General features: G+C 47.7%; 1 protein-coding gene across 13 annotated transcripts in view; it reads left to right on the forward strand.

Annotated features, from left to right (window-relative positions):
* The window catches only part of LOC111146150 (Ral GEF with PH domain and SH3 binding motif 1), a 275084-nt gene that overhangs the window by 25294 nt on the left and 234419 nt on the right, over positions 1 to 15371 (forward strand). For 12 of the 13 annotated variants that reach the window (XM_022501576.1, XM_022501574.1, XM_022501575.1 and 9 more), the window contains exon 1: positions 6672 to 6744. The exons of the other annotated variant lie outside the window; for it this stretch is intronic. The gene's annotated coding sequence lies outside the window, so the exon portion shown is untranslated. Of the gene's footprint in view, positions 1 to 6671; positions 6745 to 15371 lie in introns of those variants that run through there. 13 annotated transcript variants of the gene reach the window in all.

The raw sequence follows: 15371 nt of genomic DNA on the forward strand, positions 1-15371 counted from the left end.
ATTTTGAATGACATCCTAGCTGGATAAAGTACTCTTGGCTGCATACTTTTCTCATTTAGCACCTTGAATGTATCATGCCAGTCTTTTCAGGCCTGCCAGGTCTTTGTGGGTAGGTCTGCTGCCAAATCTAATGTTTCAACCCTTGTAGGTTACAGATCTGTTGTCCTGAGCTGCTTTCAGGATTTTCTCTTTGTCTGAGATTTGCAGGTCTCACTATTATATGTCAGGGTGTTGGCTTATTTTTATTGATTTTGAGGGGAGTTCTCTGTGCTTCCTAGACTTGGATGCCTGTTTCCTTCCCCAGATTAGGGAAGCTCTCCACTGTAATTTGCTCCGATGTACCTTCTGCCCCTCTCTCTTTCCTCTTCTTCTAGGATCCCAATTATTCTCATATTGTTTTGCTTTATGGTGTCTCTTATCTCTCGAATTCTTCCCTCATGATCCAGTAGTTATCTTTTTTCTCAGCTTCTTTTTTTTTTTTTTTAAAGATTTTATTTATTTATTTGACAGAGAGAGATCACAAGTAGACAGAGAGGAAGGCAGAGAGAGAGAGAGAGAGAGAGAGAGAAGCAGGCTCCCTGCCGAGCAGAGAGCCCGATGCGGGACTCGATCCCAGGACCCCGAGATCATGACCTGAGCCGAAGGCAGCGGCTTAACCCACTGAGCCACCCAGGCGCCCCTTTTCTCAGCTTCTTTATGCTCCATCATTTTGTCTAATATATCACTATTTTTCTCTTCTGCCTCATTTATCCTAGCAGTCAGAGCCTCCCATTTTTTTTATTACATCTCATTAATAGCCTTTTTTATTTCAACTTGGTTAGATTTTAGTTCCTTTGTTTCTCCAGAAAGGAATTTTCTAGTGTCTTCTGCTTTTTTCAAGCCCATCTAGTATCTTTATAATTGTTATTCTGAACTCTTATTCTGACGTCTTACTTACGTCCATACTGACTAGGTCCCTGGCAGTCAGTACTGCCTCTTGTTCTCTTTTTTGAGGTGTGTTTTCCCGTCTTGTTGTTTTTGCAGAAAGTTGGCATTTTTATATTTGTAGAGTTGCAGCCATCCTTTTCTTTGACCTCTGGTTGAGTTCACGGGTGTTCAGAGTGATTTGATAGCTATTTAGCTGAATTCCTGGGACCAGAGGAAGCTAAGGTCTCCTACTCCACTATCTTGGACTCCTCTTCCTCTTTTCTTTATTATTAAATATTAATTGTAGAAAAGTTAAAAAAAAAAGATGGACCAAAAAAATTAAAAAGTAGCCATTATCTCTTTTTTCTTTTTTTTATTGTTGAAATATATTTGACATACAATGTTGTATTAGTTTCGGGTGTATAACATAGTGATTAGTGATTTGACAAGTCTATACATTACTCAGTGCTCATCATGATAAATGTAATTATCATCTGTCATGATACATTATGATTACAGTTATTATTGAATGTATTCCCTGTGCTGTACTTTTTATCTCTGTAGTTTTTTTTTTTTAAGGATCTTATTTATTTATTTGACAGAGAGAGACACAGTGGGAGAGGGAGCATAAGTAGGGGGCATGGGAGAGGGAGAAGCAGGCTTCCAGCTGAGCGGGGAGCCCTATATGGGGCTTGGTCCCAGGACCCTGGGATCATAACCTGAGCCAAAGGCAGCTGCTTAACAGCTGAGCCACCCAGGCAGGCATTATTTTATTTAATACTTATTTAATACTGGTACAGTACTTTGTACCTCTTTTATTTATTTATTTATTTATTTATTTGACAGAGAGAGATCACAAGTAGACAGAGAGGCAGGCAGAGAGAGAGAGAGAGAGAGAGGGGGAAGCAGGCTCCTTGCTGAGCAGAGAGCCCGATGCGGGACTCGATCCCAGGACCCTGAGATCATGACCTGAGCCGAAGGCAGCGGCTCAACCCACTGAGCCACCCAGGCGCCCTACTTTGTACCTCTTAATCCCCCTTATCTATTTTGCTTGTCACCCATCCACTTCCCTTCTGGCAACCATCAGTTTTCTGTATTTAAGAGTCTGGTTTGTTTTGTTTTGTTTTGTTTTTTTTAGGTTCTCCTTGTAAGCAAAATCATATTGTATTAGTCTTTCTCTAATTTCACTTAGCATGATATCCTCTAGGTCCATCCATGTTGTCACAGATGGCAAGATCCCATTCTCTTTTATGGATGAATAATATTCCATTGTGTATATATGTATGCTCTGTTTTCTTTTTTTTTTTTTTAAAGATTTTATTTGTTTATTTGACAGAGAGAGATCACAAGTAGACAGAGAGGCAGGCAGAGAGAGAGAGAGGGAAGCAGGTTCCCTGCTGAGCAGAGAGCCCGATGCGGGACTCGATCCAAGGACGCTGAGATCATGACCTGAGCCGAAGGCAGCGGCTTAACCCACTGAGCCACCCAGGCGCCCCTGCTCTGTTTTCTTTATCCATTCTTCTGTCAGTGGACAGTTGAGCTGCTTCCATGTCTTGGCTATTGTAAATTATGCTGCAACAAACATATGGGTGTATGTATCTTTTTTAATTAGTGTTTTTGTTTTCTTTGGGTAAATACCCAGTAGTAGAATTACTGGATCATATGATATTTCTATTTTTAATTGTTTGAGGAAACTCCATAAGTGTTTTCTTTTCCACAATGGCTACATCAATTTACATTCCTATCAGCAGTGAACAAAGGCTTGCTTTTCTCCATATCCTTGCCAACACTTGTTATTTCCTGTCTTTTTGATACTAGCTATTCTGATGGGTGTGAGGTGATATCTCGTTGTGGTTTGGATTTGTGTTTCCCTGATGATGAGTGATGTTGAGCATCTTTTCATGTGTCTGTTGGCCATTTGTATATTTTCTTTTTCTTTTTTTTTAAAGATTTTATTTATTTATTTGACAGAGAGATCACAAGTAGGCAGAGAGGCAGGCAGAGAGAGAGAAGGAAGCAGGCTCCCTGCCAAGCAGAGAGCCTGATGTGGGCTCGATCCCAGGACCCTGAGATGATGACCTGAGCCGAAGGCAGAGGCTTAGTCCACTGAGCCACCCAGGCGCCCCTGGCCATTTGTATATTTTCTTGAGAAAGATATCTATTCAGATCCCTTGGGCATTTTAAAATCTGATTGTTTGGGGTGTTTTTGGTGTTGAGGTATATAAGTTCTTAATATACTTTGGGTATTACACTTTATTGGTTATGTCGTTTACAACTATCTTTTCCAATTCACTAGGCTGGCCTTTTGTTTTGTTGATGGATTCCTTTGCTGTACAAAGGCTTTTTATTTTGGTGTTGACTTACTTATTTTATAACTGAAAGTTTGAACCTCTTAATGCCTTTCACCTCCTTACCCATGACCTCATCCTCACCTCTGGTCTGGCAACCACCAGTTTTTTCTTTGTATTTAAGAGTTTGGGTGTTTTGTTTTGTTTTGTTTTAAGATTCTGCATATAAGTGGAATCATGTGGTATTTATCTTTCTCTGTCTGGCTTATTTCACTTAGCATGATAACACCCTCTGTGTCCATCCGTGTTGTTGCAAATGGCAAGATTTTTTCTTTTTTATCAGCCATTATCTTCTTATTAATGCTTGGGGTATATATGTCTTGACTTTTTCTATGTGTCTGTCTCAAAGTTGGATTGACACATTTTATGCTGCTTTCCCTGTCATGAGCTGAGTTTTTGGATGGGCATAGTCCATGGGTGCAGTCCAGAAGCATGTTCTTTTATTAGTGCTGTAGCCTCTTGTGATGTTGGAAATAGTATTTCTCTGCAAATGGAAACAGTACCTGTTTTGAAGTCCAAAGACCTGAGATCCTGCTCTGACTCCCCTTAGGTTTGTGAGCTTGACAGAGGCACTTAATTTCACTCTCCCCATCTTTACAAGGAGCTGTAATACTTACTTTGTGATATCTTATCTGCCAGGGTGGTTATAATGAAAACAAAACCAAAACCATATCACATGCTGAAGAGGATGTGGAGCAGCCAGAACTCCGGTGCCCTGCTGGCGGGAGTGTAAACTGCGTCAGCCACGTGGGTAGACGATCCTCTCCTGAAGCTGAACATACACTTACTTACGACCTAGCAATTCCGCTCCAGGGTGTCAACCCTATAGAAAGGCATACGAATGTGTACCAAATGTCTTTCTCAAGAATGTTTGGAGCAGCACCACCTGTCATAGGCCAGGCTGGAAAATCCCAGTGTCCATCAGCAGTAGAATCCATGTGGTAAACTCCCACAGTGGACAGCTGTAGTCAGTAAGAGTTAATGAATAACAGTTCGATGAAAAATCAGGATGAATGTCACAGGTACAGTATTCATTCAGACACAAAGATTATAAACTCTGTGATCCCATTCATTTAAGATTTGAACAGAACTCATCTACGCTGTTGGAAATGAGAATAGTGGCTATCCTTGGGGGATGGGATGTGGTAGAAGGGGATGCAGTGGTTTCTGGAGGGGGGTGGCTGGTGATATTCTTTCTCTCTGTCTGGCTGCTGGGTGCATGTATTCACTCTGAGAATTCTTGGATGTGTGCACTTACGCTGTGTGCTCTTTTCTGTATGTATATTGCACATCTGTAGAAAGTGTGTTTAAGTAGGCTCCATGCCTAGTGTGGAGCCTGAGATCAAGTCGCATGTGCTACTAACTGAGCCAGCCAGGTGCCCCTGTAGAAAGTGTATTTAAAACACTGACAAAGAGGTGGGACGCCTGGGTGGCTCAGTTGGTTAAGTAGCTGCCTTCGGCTCAGGTCATGATCCCAGCGTCCTGGGATCGAGTCCCACATCGGGCTCCTTGCTCATCAGGGAGCCTGCTTCTCCCTCTGCCTCTGCCTGCCATTCTGTCTGCCTGTGCTTGTTCTCTCTCCCTCTCTCTCTGACAAATAAATAAATAAAATCTTTAAAAAAAAAAAAAAAAAAAAAAAAAAAACACTGACAAAGGGGTGCCTGTGTGGCTCAGGCAGTTAAGTATCTGCCTTTGGCTCAGGTCATGATCTCAGGGTCCTGGGATCAAGCCCCGTGTAGGGCTCCCTGCTCATTGGCAAACCTACTTCTCCCTCTTCCTCTGCCCCTCCCCCAGCTCATGCTCTCTCTCTCTCTCTCTCTTTCTCAAATAAATAAAATCTTAAAAAAAACAAACACTGGAAAAAGGAAGCATATGAGTCACATGCTCCTATTAAAACTTAATGAGAATGAAGGCTTTTTGTACTGTTGGTGAATAATGTAAAATAATCATTTTACCTTATTTATTTCGTCTTCATTGCTGTAATAATTTCTTTTATAATGTATGGAACACTTTGGTACATTAGAATGTATGTTTAACTTACAAATAAACATGTATTTTAGAGGTGTTGGCTTAATAATTCTCAGCTGTTGGTAGTAAAGGGTCAGGAAGTTTGGTGAGCCACGGCTCGGGGTCATAACAAGGGGGCAGCCTGAGCAGAGCCTGGCTGCAGGAGGCAGGTGGGAAACAGGTGGGTGAGTGGGTGGGCCTCAGGCAGTTCAGTGGACATTCTGTGTTTGGGTTGGTTTTCTTGTTGCTGCAGCATAAAGTGTGAGACACAGGAGGTGGCGGTGAAGCTGGGGCCAGGCCTCCAGGGCAAGGGCTGCGGGGAAGCTCTGAAAGGTGAGAGAACTAAAGCAGCTGAGGAGGCCAGAGGTAAGGGGATAGGAGGAGTTTCCAGAAGGAGGGCCTAGTGAACTGTGTTAAAAGCTACCAAGAGGTGGGAGAGCCTGAGGCCAGTAGCCTCAGCAAATTGGGAGGTCTTGGTGGCCTGGGAGGGAGCAGCTCCACTGCTTAGGTAGAGTGTTACCCAGTGGCTGGTAGTGAGGGGGTGCGGTACTGAGGAGGGCAGGGTGTCTGATGGGAAGCAGCCTGGAGTTCAAGGGTCAGAGCTCTTTTGAAGACTGAGGAGGATGGCAGGTGTTCTCAGAGGGTAGGACCAAGAGAGTTTAAGAGATTGAGGTTACCAGGAAGGGGGTTGCTGAGCCCCAGGCCCAGGCCAGGGGTTGGCTCTGGGTCGCAGGCGGCTAGCTGCCTCTCTCAGAGGTGGGAGCAGAGGACCTGGAGAAGATAGAGAAACATTTAGGTTAAAAGAGGGGCCCAGGAGAGCCGAAGTCAGCTTTCCTCTGTAAAGGAGGTGGTGTAGCCACTCACCTGGGTGAGGAGTGAGAGGTGGAGGTGTGGAGAGAGGGGGTGCTTTGGAGGACAGAAACCAGCGACGGGGAGCCTTTTCAGTGCCCCCCTCCCCGTGCAGGATGCTCCTCTGTGTCAGTGGGTCGCCGAGAGGCTGCCTCTGCGTTGGGGCCTGTCAGGCCCTCCCTCCCTTGTCACACGCACTCCTGTTTCAACAGCCGTGTGCCCTGAGGGCCCGGGTGTTTGCTTCTGGGCACTGCGGAGTCCCTTTCCTGCTGGGTAGTGTCCGAGGCCATGGCTGGTACTTCAGGCCTGCCAGAATGCATTTTCCCACCAAAGAAGTTGAGTTGATTTTGATACATTTAGGACAGGCTCTGCTACCTGGTAGGCTAGTGGTGGTATCAAATATTGATCTATGGGAAAAGTATTTGACATTTCAAAGAACAGGTTGAAATCCGATTTTAGAGACTAACGTTGGTCTGACCTTGCTGAGCTTTGAAAAACAAGTCTTACCGTACGGAAACATCGAAGTCAACGGAGTTATTCCTCCTACTTTTACAGTGGCTACTGTTTGGAAAGCGATGTGCTGGGATGGTATATCCTCTTGGCCTGGGATTTTGAAGCCCATCATGTATTCCTGGTAAGTTGGTTTATGGACCGTCATGAGATGCGCTTTCTTGGGCTTAGGGCCGTGACGGACAGGCGCCGGAAGGGGCGCGGCGGGACCGGTGATCGGGGGCGGTGCGCCAGAGAAAGCTCGTGCCGATGGTGTCCGCGGGCTGGGGAGCTGCAGCCTGGCTTTCGGGGGCCGGGCGTCCTCAGCTGGGTGTGCAGAGGGGTTTCAGGGATTCCTTTGCAGATTAAATGCTGAGCTTTTCTCTGCTGGTTCTTGTATCAAGGGCTTTCCCTTTCTTCCATCACCTCCTACTTGTGCAAAACCTCTTGTTGCTACCCTGTCGTGTTGCCGCCCCTTTGCTTCTGGTGGTCAGAAGGCAGACGTTCTGTGTTTCACTCCCCAATAGCTGGGACCTCTGTCAGGTCCCCATCCCTCCCTGCACACGCCTGTCCTCTTTCCAGTTCAGCTGCCCGCGCCGCTTTCCCTCTCCTTGCCTCAGACCTTCCTTCCCCAGAAAGGCCAGCTCTTGTGTGAGGTGCTTGGCCATGGGAGGAAGGCGGAAGGCCAAATAAGATGTGGTCATTGTCTTCAAGAGACTTCACTCTACAGGTCAACCTCTTGTCCTACCCGCCCCCTTTCTTGCTCCCCGAGAGTCTGTGCATCCTCTCTGGCACCTCTTCCAAGAATGTTTTTCTGTATTACCCAGCTGCTGGAGAGCTCCTTTTCTTTTCATTTCATCTCATCTCATCTCATTTCATTTCATTATTTTTATTTATTTTTTTATTTTATTGAAAGATTTATTTGAGAGATAGAATGAGAGAGAGAGAGAGAGAGAGAGCGTGCGCACAAGCCAGCAAAGAGGCAGAGGGAGGGAGAAATAGACTCCTGGCTGAGCAGGGAGCCCGATGTGGAACTTGATCCCAGAACCTTGAGATCATGACCCAAGCTGAAGGCAGAGGCTCAACCAACGGAGCCACACAGGTGCCCCTATTTTATTTTGTGAAGACTTTATTTATTTGAGAGAGAGCGCAAGTGTGTGCATGAGCAGGGGGAGTGACAGGCAGAAGGAGAGGGAGAAGCACACTCCCCACGGAGCATGGAGCCTGATGTGGGGCTCCCTCCCAGGACCCTGATATCATGACCTGAGCCAAAGGCTCTCTCTCTCTCAAATAAATAAATACAATCTTTAAAAAAAAATCTTTTTCAGATTCTTCTAGTAGCCTTACCCCTCCGTCAAACCATTATCACGAAAGAGGCAGAAGGTGAAGTTTCTGATGCTTTCCTGCTAGGGATTCAGTCTTCCTTGATGTTGCATGATTAACTACAACACAAGCATTTCATGCAGTGCTTAGTAGAAGCACTTTCCCGGAAACGTACCTCCTGGTGGGAACTGGTTCCCTTAAGGAGGATGCTGGAGACAGCTGCTGGTTTAGAGGCGGGAGCACACAGCAAAGAGATTCGGAGGAAAGTGATTTCCCTGAAGTCACACAGCAGGTTAGTGGCAGAGCTGGGATTGGACTCCCTGTGTGTGCTCTTGGGTCTGGTGAGAACTGGATTCCGGGATGAGGTGCCTGGTTGGGTCAGTTGGAAGAGCACGTGACTCTTGATCTTGGAGTTGTTGGAGTTTGAGCCTCAGGCTGGGTGTAGAGATTACTTAAAAATAAATTTTAAAAAATAAACTTAAAAAATTAAAAGAAAAAAGACAAAAAAAAAGAAGTGGAACTGGATTTCAGGGGAAAGGCTGTGACTGTCCACTTGTGGTTCATGGGTGATCTGGGCAGTATTACGCCCGGCCTCTGCCGGTGGGAGACGACTCCTCTTTCCTGTCCTCACCTGGGTGGGGACCAAAGGGCAGAGGATCCTTCCCTGCTGCTCAGCGGAAGATGCCGTTCACCAGTGTATTTCCCTTGAGCTCTCTTGAACAGAGGCTCTCAGGCTGTCCGGGCCCTGAGGCTTGCTGTGCTGCAGGAGCCCAGGCTGTCTGTCATGAACAGGGGCTGCAGCAACCCGTGTCTTCCACAGGCGGAGACAAATGACAACACATGTTCGGGGACTTGGTCGTAGAAAGGAGGGAAGCCAAACTTCACACTTGGAACAGTAGCTTCTTTGAGGCAGGATGAATGGGACAGACGCCTTCAGAACTTTAATTCACAAGAACTTTAATTCACTTTAATTCACTCCCAAAGGGGTGAGACGGGAGTGTGCCAGAGGCTCTTCTGGGACGAAAAAACGTGGCTTTTAAACTCAGAGATCGGTAGAAGTTGTTGAAATTAGTGATTTGGGAGGCCAAAGAGAAGAAATGCCTCACAACCCAGGACAATGATACAAAGAAATGGAAATAATGCATTAACAGGTAAGACACTTAGAGCCAGGAGTCTGGCTGGGGGCCAGTAGAATAGAAAATTCCAGAAGGAGAAAAAGGAACAGATAGAGGCGTAATAGAAAAACAGTAGAGGGAAATTTCAGTGAACCAAAGGAAGACGTGATTCTTCAGACTCTGGATTCATCTGGCTCACACTGAAGACAACACTTAACTTGTTTTCTAGTAAAATTCCTAAACTCCAAGAAGAAAGAGAAAAATCTTAAAATTTTGTAGGGAGAAAGCAGGTTTTCAAAGGAAAGAGAATTAGATTCTCATTGGGCTTCCCACATGTGACCCTGGAGGTGGGAAGGCCGTGGGCCGGTGTCCGCAGACTTCCAAGGAGAGGGGCCGCGGGCCTCTATACACCTAGCCCAGAAGCCACCCCAAAAGGCGTTTCAGACAAGTAATGGCATAAAACATACAGCGTCTGTTCAGTGCAGCTGAGAACATGCCCGGTCAGTTCCTACAGCGGAAGGACCGTGGAAGCAGGGCAGAGGCGGTGAGACCGGGCAAGAGCGCGGGAAGCGGCGGGGAGCAGGGTGCCCGTCACGCGCACGCTTTTATCTTGGGGGCTGGCGCTGCTGCGAGATGGTTTCTGTCATGTTGAGTTCATGACAAGCTGAAAATAAAAGTTCTAAACCACGTTTGCAAAACCTCAGGCTTGGGAGAAGGGCTGAGAGCGGGGAAGGAAGCGGTCCACTCTTGGGACACTAATTAAACAGCAGATGAAACATAGAGGCGTAGTTGTTTACTTGTGTTCTGGAAGGAAAAATGTTCAGTTTTGACTTTTGGGGATCAGAAGGTACATTAGGATGAGATTTGGTTGCATATAGTAGATCTGCCCTGTATAACAATGACATAAACAGTAAGGTTTTATATGTTTTCATCTCATGAAAAAGTGAAGAGGTGGACAGTGCTCGGGAAAGAGTTCGTGAGCCCTGGAGCCCATGGACCAGCTCCTGACGCGGCTTGCATGACCCTCTACTGGAGGTCTTGGAGAGGCAGCTGAGTGTTGCCAGAGCTGTGGCGCTCGGGGAAGGAAGACGAACACGTGGTTCAGGACAGCCGTGACGAGTGCCACGGAGAAGGAGGAAGACATAATAGAGGGGGTCACAGAAGGGTTCCTGGAGGAAGTAATGTCTGAAATGAGACTGGAAAGGAGAGCAGGAAGGAGCCAGGAGAAGAGGGGGGGAGAAGGATGCTTTCACAGCCTCTGTGGACACGTGGCTGTGAGAGACAGCAGGATAGGCATGGCCACTGGTGAGCTCCAGACACTGTTTGGCACCTGTTCTTATCTGCACATCTGTCCTTCAGTGGCTGGATGCCACATCCACGGGGCCGGCAGGGGGACCGCACGCTCCCCCATAGAACATGCTCCCTCACAGGTGGGTTTGGTACCTCCCAGCCCCTTGTTTGCTTCCCCGATGGGGACCATAGCCCTGCCCACTTGGGAATGGGTTGGAATGCAAGGAATCAGGTTAAGGAAGCCCCTGGAAAGCAAGGATAGCAAGGATAGGACATGGTGTTCAGATGAAGCCATTACTGGTTGGGTGTGTTAAAGGTGTCCATAGCGAGCCTGGGAGCGATCCTGGCTAGAGGGATCATTAAGGCGAGTCTCACTGCTTTTAGCTGAGGCTGCTCCTGGGAGGTAGCTTCCACCGGGTCCTGCCCGAGCTGACTCTGAGCCTGAACCCAGAGTGTGCTGTCCCCCCACCGTGACCCCCTCTCACATCAGCCCCAAGTACTCACATCACTCCTTCCTTCCCCCACCCTCCCCAGTGCTGCAGGGGTGCTTGTACCCGCCGGAGGGCCTTCTCTGCTTGAAGTCCTTTTGTGCAGTCCTTGAACCTTTTTGGGGGGCAGCAGAACCAGGTGACTGGGGCTGCTGTTGGAGTGGCTTAAGCGTCACAGTCTTGCTCTGACCTTGCCCCTTGTCACAGTAGGTTTGGGGAGTAGTTCCTCCATCTTTATTGAGAGCACAGCCAACTGCTGGGTACCGTGCTGGGAGCTGCGGCTCAAATACTGAGAACTTCTTGTGCCAGACACTGTAACAACACTTACCCACAGGGACACCTCAGCTCAGGGATTTAATGCCCGTGGAGCCCTGAGATGAGCGCCCGGCACCCCCAGCACTCATGAGTGCCAGCGGCTGGTGCTGCTGGTCCTCACAACAGCCTCATGAGGGGGGCACGGAGGGACAGCTGAGGCTTAGACACTTGCCCGCCGTCACGTAGGTGGTAGGTGGCAGAGCTGCATTCAAACCCAGAACATTGGACTTGCAGGTGCCGTCTCTGGGGGCGAATGCGATAGCCGTGACTCACCTCACAGAGCTCGTGGCTGAGCGGGGAGATACCTGGGGAGATTCCCTGACAGGGTGACAGGAGCTGTGGTGGGCTAAATGGAAGGCACACAGTGGAGTGGCCCTCCATAGACTGAGGAGCAGAAGGACAGAGAAGGGACAAGTGTCCCCAGCAGAGCCCTCGGTGTGATCAGTGTCCCCTCCCCGTCACCCGGGAGTTATCCCTCCGTCTCCTCTGGGCTCTGGTGAAGAGGCACTGGTTCAGTGGTCTGTGCGCACCCTCAGTTAGGGAGTGATCCTTGAGGCCAGGTATGGAACTGCTTGTCCCAGCCACTCTTGGGACCTTGTCCCTTAGGAACTCCTACTGGGGAAGACCCTCCTCTTCCACAGACTGAGTGACCTGAAGTTGTCACTCTGAATTCCCAACCTTCTTGGGGACATGTGTGCAGATGGCCTGGTTTTATGGGTCTGTGCCCCCTGACCCACCTCCCCCTTTCTGCCCCTCGAGCACATTTGGCTGTCCAGAGGACGGCTCCATTGCAGTTACACATAAATGAATGAAACATTGTAAAACTAGGATAGAAAATCCAAGCTAAATAGATCTCGCCATGACTCTGTCACCCCAACCGGTGAAATTGCATTTGTGCTGCCCCTTTTCCTTCTAGTCCCCGTCTACAGGGCAGGTAGGTGGTGGTTTGTACAATTGTGCACCTTGCCTTTTTTCCTTGACATGGCTGGAAATGGCCACCAGGTGGTGCCAAAGCACCGGACAGCGACTCCACCCTCAGGCTGGACTACCTGGCCGTGAGCCATCCTGGAGAGCTTGTCTGTGGAAGTTCAGTTTTCTCCCTGAATGCTGTGCTGCTCACAGCATTATTTTATCACCTACTTTAAAAGAAATCAAACAATACTGATGTGTACAAAAAGTGGAAAATGAAAGTGCTGTATGTACACTTTTTTTAAAAAAACTTATTTGTCAGAGAGAAAGAGAAAACACAAGCAGGGAGAAGCAGGCCGAAGCAGGCTCCCCACTGAGCAAGGAGCCCAGCTCGGGACTGGATCCCAGGACCCTTAGATCATGACCTGAGCTGAGGGCAGATGCTTAACTGACTGAGCCACCCAGGCGTCCCGAAAGTGCCAGTGCCGTACGCTTTTCAGAGGCAATGATACTAACAGTGGAGTGTGTGTCCGCGTTAGCGCACAAGTGTTTGAAAACATGTCCAGATGTCACCTTCGCAGCACTTCTCAGACCTCCTCATTTAAAATCGTAACCCTCGTCCCCCGCTGCCTGGCCCCAAGCCCTGCTTTACTTTTTCCCTCTCTCCCCTTCGCCGACACTCCGTATGTTTCACTGTGTGCCTTATGTATTCTATTGTCCGCCACCTCCGCTAGAATGTAGCGGCGACTTCCAGCTTTTCCTTCGCTGCTCTGTGCCCTGCCCCTAGAGCAGTACCCGACTCATACTAGACTTTCAGTCCATCCGTGCTGCGTGAGTTAATAGGGGTGGCTGTGTCCTGAATTGGTGGACATCTTTCTCTGTCCGTAGATACTGATCTATCTCGTCGTTTTAAACAACTGCTTAGGGTGGTTTGAATGAATGTGCCTTGAGTGGAAGTGCCCCAGCTGCCCGTACGGAAACAAGCCGAAGAGGCTTTCCAGTGTCTTCTTCCCTTCTTTGCAGGTGGTAGTGCAGCCTGTGACCTTGCTGGAACATGCTTTCACCTTGCCTGTCCGATGATTTCTTTGCCTTGCTCAGACTTGGGGCCAGGTGCTTCACACAAAGCATTGCACGTAGTCGCCACACGCACAGGAAAGGTGCTGCTGGTAGCGCCTCTCTTTGCAGGTGACAAGCCGGGGCAGAGAGGACAGGCCCCCCCACCCCGGTCCAGGCAGCACACCTGCCCAGCGTTGAGCTGGGCTCTTGGGGGAGTTCCTTGCATACTAAGGATCTGACTTCATCCTTTCTCATGGGACGTTTCAAACACCCCCTCCCTGGTGTTCTTATTGTCTTACATCTTTTTCATGATGTCTTTTCTTATACAGAGTTTCATTTTTAATGTAGTTAAAGCTGCCAGTGATTTCCTTTGTTTTTCTGGCTTTTGTATCACCCGAGAGAGGACTTCTTCACTCCAAAGTTACTTTAAAAATAATGATTAGTGTTTTCTCTGGGATTTTTATGGGGATTTTATGTTTGGTTAAATATTATTCTTACATTTGATACTGAGTAAGATTTCATTTTTTTTTTAAGTTTCTATTTAAATTCCAGTTAGTTAACAAACAGTGTAATGCTAGTTTGAGGTGTACAGTTTAATGATTCAACACATACAAAACCCGTTCCTCATCCCCATCACCTAGTTCACCCCAGCCACCTCCCCTCTGGTAACCATCAGTGCATTCTCTCTAGTTAAGAGTCTGTTTTTTGGTTCCTCTCTGTCTCTCTCTCTCTTTTTCTCTATGCTCATTTGTTTTTCTTAAGATACTTGGTAAGATTTTAAACAAACCCCTCCACCCCCAAGTGAATAGTAAATTGTTTCATCAACATTTATTACGTGATCCATCCTTCCCCACCATTTGCAATGCTGTCTTGACTAGAGGTTAAGTCTCACGTGTACTTAACCCTACGATCTGCACTGTGTTCTGTCCTGCTAATCCGTTCATCTCTCCGTGGCTTCCTGGCAGGACAGGTCACTTCTCATCCTACTGCTTTTTTTCAAAACTCCTTAGCTTCTAAAAATTATTTTTCTAGATGAAATTTTAAATCAATTTGTTGTATTCCAAAACGAATCCCCTTCAGATTTAGAGTGACCTTGCATTTTATTTATAGATCATTTGGGGAGAATTGATGTCTTTACAATATTGTCTCTTTATTCAGAAGAGCAAAATGTCTCTCCTTTGATTTGTCTTCTTTTTTTGTTAGGAAAATATCAAAATTTGCTTCAAATGATTTCTGTACATTTCTTTTCAAGTTTAACTCTAGGTAACGTTTGGTTAGGCTCTCAGCCTGCTGCGTTTTCTAGCCGGGTGTTGTTTGGACAGAAGAGACCGTTAGTTTTGTGGCCAGATGTCTAACTCTCATAGCTTCTCCCCAGTCCAATTCCATTTGCCTCAAATCTTCTAGGAATTATAAATTTCTGGTTTGGTGATGTCATCCTTCCCTGTATTTCAACACTGCAACAGATTTCTTATTCTTCTCGTTTTTTCATCCCAACAAGATTTGGAGGGGGAAGGCAGCTGTGTGGATCCGGTTCAAGGTCTTGGAACTTAGATCTGCTTATATGGTTTGGTGGGAACATGTCACTTCCTCTGTGCGCTTTGGTCCCCGCCCGCGCTCCAGCCCCTGCAGAGTTGTCTGTGCAATATGGAATGAAGACAGCCTCAAGACCCAAGGATGACGTTCCTCACCTGCCTGCTCCCACCTCATGGGGCGCACCCTTTCTTCCTACTGGGCTTTGTCGTGCCGCTGCCCAGGTGGCTTTCCCTGTCCTCCCGCCAGACCTCGCCCACCCCGCCTTGCTCGCAGGCAACTTCCTTCCCGTTTAGGTGGGAAGTGCCAGGCTGTGTGCGATGAGTCAGGACTCAGTGGCATTTGTGAGGAAGGCCCAAGAATGTGGGGGTCCTGTTCTGCCAATCTGTTCTTCACCTTGATATTTCCAAAGTTCAACCTGCTGACTGGGAAGAACAGCAAAGAGTTGAATTGCTCTCCTTATGAGCCAGCCGGGATCCAGCGCAGGGTTCTCTGCTCGAAGCTGCTGGAGGCAAGTGAGGAGCTCCCTGCCCAGTGGCGCTTCCCATGCCCCCTGAACTTGACCTACGCCTGGGGTTGTTACGTTCCTATGGCCAGCAGCACACCGGAACAGGCCAGGCGGGCACACATCGGGGTGCGTGTGCGAGTCTCACTGGTCTCATGGCAGCAGCGGGAAGAAGGGGGGTCTCGCACAGGGGTGGGACTTTTGGGCATTTAGTGATGCGCCAGACAGATACAGCCGTCAG

Source organism: Enhydra lutris, unplaced genomic scaffold (genome assembly GCF_002288905.1).
Source record: "Enhydra lutris kenyoni isolate GAN:26980312 unplaced genomic scaffold, ASM228890v2 scaffoldscaffold13, whole genome shotgun sequence".
Taxonomy (NCBI): domain Eukaryota; kingdom Metazoa; phylum Chordata; class Mammalia; order Carnivora; family Mustelidae; genus Enhydra; species Enhydra lutris.